Genomic DNA, 3,390 nt, shown 5'->3' on the forward strand with positions numbered 1-3,390 from the left:
ACACGCTTCCGAAATGTTGAAGAAGTGCGAGAATGGGTGGACGAATGGATTGCTTCGAAACAAACATCGTTTTATCGAGATGGTATCGCCCAGTTGCCAGAAAGATGGCAAAAAGTTGTAGAAAGTGATGGAAAATACTTTCATTGAAATAATTTAAATAAATTTTTTACAATAAATGCTTTTTCTCAGTATTTTTTGGGCGGAAACTAAGTTAAGGTCCTAATACTTTCGGCATACTTCAGCGTGTAATTCTGCAACATTTGGAATTCTATGCAATCAATACAACGTAAACTTTGTAGAAAAAATCAGAATTTTATTGGTAAAGTTTTCAAGTACGGCATCCTCTTAAGAAGTTGGTATTTTGTAGACTTTAGTAAAATCATTTATTTTGATCGTAGACTTTTTCATGCATGAGTATGTATTGTCATACAAAACGCACTGTTCAAAATAATTACAGAACTACTTTTCTATATTTTTGCGTCGTCTGATAGAACTGATATTTGTAAGATATTGAATATTTGATATTAATCTTTTGATAAAGATATAAATATTATTTTAATCGCTTGTTTTAGTTCGACTTATATAATTAATCAGAACAATTATTCATTATACATGAATCCTTAATTATTTCGAGCAGTTTATCACGCATATCAGAAATGCGTCACACTGCGCCAAATGCGCCACGCTGCGCCAAATGCGCGCCACATTGCGCGAAATGCGTGCTCACTTCGCATATTCGTGATACGTAGACAAATTTCGCGACGCGCGCAAATATCTTCAATTCGAGTCGATTACTTCGTTCGCGAATTTCAATTTCATGGTTTCATTATTTCAATGCATGATTGTCAATTTCATTATCGATTATTTAAACGCGATTCGCACCGCGAATATTTACTAAAATCGTACAACTCGTCACGCGCAATACAGTTAAATAAAATTACCTTTGATTTCGATATTTATATCTGTCGTTGATTTCAAAAATTAGAATCTCGCGAAACGAGAACTTCGTTTTCCGACATTTACATTGCCTGCGAAACGAAATATTTTCTTTCATCCTTCTATTTTATCAAAAGCACCGCAATCTAGTTTGCGTTTTTTATACGTGGTTCATGTCGCGAGTGTTTGTTGAAATGGTTCAACTCGTCACATATAAGAGTCTGATAAAATTATCTTTTGATTTATTTATATATCTATCGTTGTGTGATTTCAAAAATTTGAGTCTTGTAAAAACAGAACTTTTTGTTTTAACAGATATATCGTGAGCAAAACAAGGTATTTTCTGTTTGTTTCAATCTTATGAAAAGCGCCACGATTTAGTTGTAAACGCAATTGACGGCCAAGTATTTGTGGAAACCGTATAATTCTTTATGCATGAAAGTTCAGTAATATATTCTTTAAGATCGATATTTATATTTATCGTTGATTTATAAAAATAGAGTTTAGTGAATCGACAATTTCGACAGATATATCGTGCGCGAAGCGAGACATTTCCTCTTCAGCTTTCTCATGCGTATTTTCGAAGTCGAATATTTACTGAAACTGTATAATTCCTTATATACGAAAGTTCAGTAATATATTCTTTAAAATCGATATTTATATTTATCGTTGATTTATAAAAATAAAGTTTAGTGAATCGACAATTTCGACAGATATATCGTGCGCGAAGCGAGACATTTCCTTTTCATGCGTATTTTTGAAGTCTGTATTACTTACTATTTAACGTATTTAATTATATATATTTAAGTACGTTTGGTTAAATCGTTAAACATTGCGAAAAAAATATCGCGTCAGAGATCAAGTTGGATGGGAGATGCAGTTGAAAAAAATTAGACGAATTTACAAACTTTAAAATGATCGATTCTATTTGATCTGACACTTTGGGCAATACTTTTTTATTCTTCCAATTCACGGAAAAAAAGGATTTGCCAATATATAAAAATTAATTAAATTTAATAATAAATAAAAATTAATAAAACTAATATATAAAATTTGCTCCTGCAGTTAATATTTTCAGTTATCCATATATTAGCAAATCTTTTTCCGTATTATAATTCCGGGTAGAAGTGGACGCTTGCTTCGAATTTTCGAAAATATGCATCGCGTTGCTTGGAGCAAAGAGCATAACCGCATGTGAACACAGTGCTTCCACTTATTCTACCGTGTGGATTTTCAGTTATTGATATACGGGGAATACTAAAAATACGGGAACACTCGAATGTATGAACTGCCATTACTAATCAGCCAAAGTATCGCCCATACCCCTATCGCGCGGCTACGAGGAATCGTTTACACGTATTCCCAGAATAATCGTTAGCACTTTACTGCTCGTGAGCGACGTATTCACTCGCTAATGCCCGCTATCGGGGCTTCGTTAACGCCGGAACGAAAAAAAAAAGAGAACAGAGAGCGCGAGGTTGGTAGATAGGTAGGTTTTGCATCCCCACCCGTAAATTGTATTACTTTGTGATGCAAATATCCATTGATCGGATAGCGGTTGTTGTTCCCGTCGACGGAATATCGGCCACGTGTCGATAATTATCGGACCATTGATAGCTGACATTGCGTGTCAGCGGTCGCCGTAACTTCTAATTTCAATTTTAATTCCTTATCTTGTATGTTTCTTAACGATTTGTGTGCGTATGAGGACATTCGAATATCGTCGTGAACATAACTTGAAGTCAAAACACAGAGACAAAACTTAGTTGGATTAACCAAAGGTTTGGTGGATTATAAACGAGTCAGAAATTCAGAGATTACCACAATTTTATTTAAGTTAACAAGATTTACGCTTAACCAGAAATCTGGTTAATCAGCAAGCAATCATGTTCTTGACTTCAAACGGAATTCTGGTTCGTTTATTCATAAGTTTATATTTCATAAGTTAATCCAATCAATCGTTTTTTCTACGTGAGATCGAGAAACAACTTGAAATCGGGAAACGAAATGTTACCAAAGGCTATCGAGTTATCTATCCATGTATAGCGATAACGAACGGACGCATAGCGAAGCACGTAATGTAGATGTACACGAGGAGCGAGCATACAGTCGTGATAGTTGACCCGCGAGACGAGACTCTCGAAGCGCTCGAGAGCTTCGGGACCGCCGCGAAACCTCGAAGACCTTGGAGAATTTCCGGTTCGTTCGAACGGCATTCGAAACGGCTCGAGATTTTCGTCGTGCATCCGAAGTGATTCGAGATACGTCCTGTGTGAGCTCAACGCCGTTCGTGTTTGGGTCACCGGTGCGCTCTCGGGATTTTGAGTCGCGACGGGAACAAGCAGGTCAGAGGTGGTTAGAGCGTGGAGCAGAGGAGAAAGAAAAGAAGGGGTAGAGGAGGGGAGAGAGAGAGAGAGAGAGAGAGAGAGGAGAGAGAGAGGGGGAGAGAGAGGG

General features: G+C 36.7%; 1 protein-coding gene across 8 annotated transcripts in view; it reads left to right on the plus strand.

The window, feature by feature from the left end:
* LOC116847936 (synaptogenesis protein syg-2-like) overlaps positions 1–3,390 on the plus strand; it is a 413,298-nt gene that overhangs the window by 57,170 nt on the left and 352,738 nt on the right. Inside the window, exon 1 of one of the 8 annotated variants that reach the window (XM_032823541.1) lies at positions 1,954–3,288. The exons of 6 other annotated variants lie outside the window; for them this stretch is intronic. The gene's annotated coding sequence lies outside the window, so the exon portion shown is untranslated. Of the gene's footprint in view, positions 1–1,953; positions 3,289–3,390 lie in introns of those variants that run through there. One more of the 8 variants, XM_032823539.1, reaches the window with a different exon arrangement.

Source organism: Odontomachus brunneus, unplaced genomic scaffold (genome assembly GCF_010583005.1).
Source record: "Odontomachus brunneus isolate Ranch 3 - 2012 unplaced genomic scaffold, Obru_v1 Obru_scaffold_085, whole genome shotgun sequence".
Lineage (NCBI taxonomy): Eukaryota > Metazoa > Arthropoda > Insecta > Hymenoptera > Formicidae > Odontomachus > Odontomachus brunneus.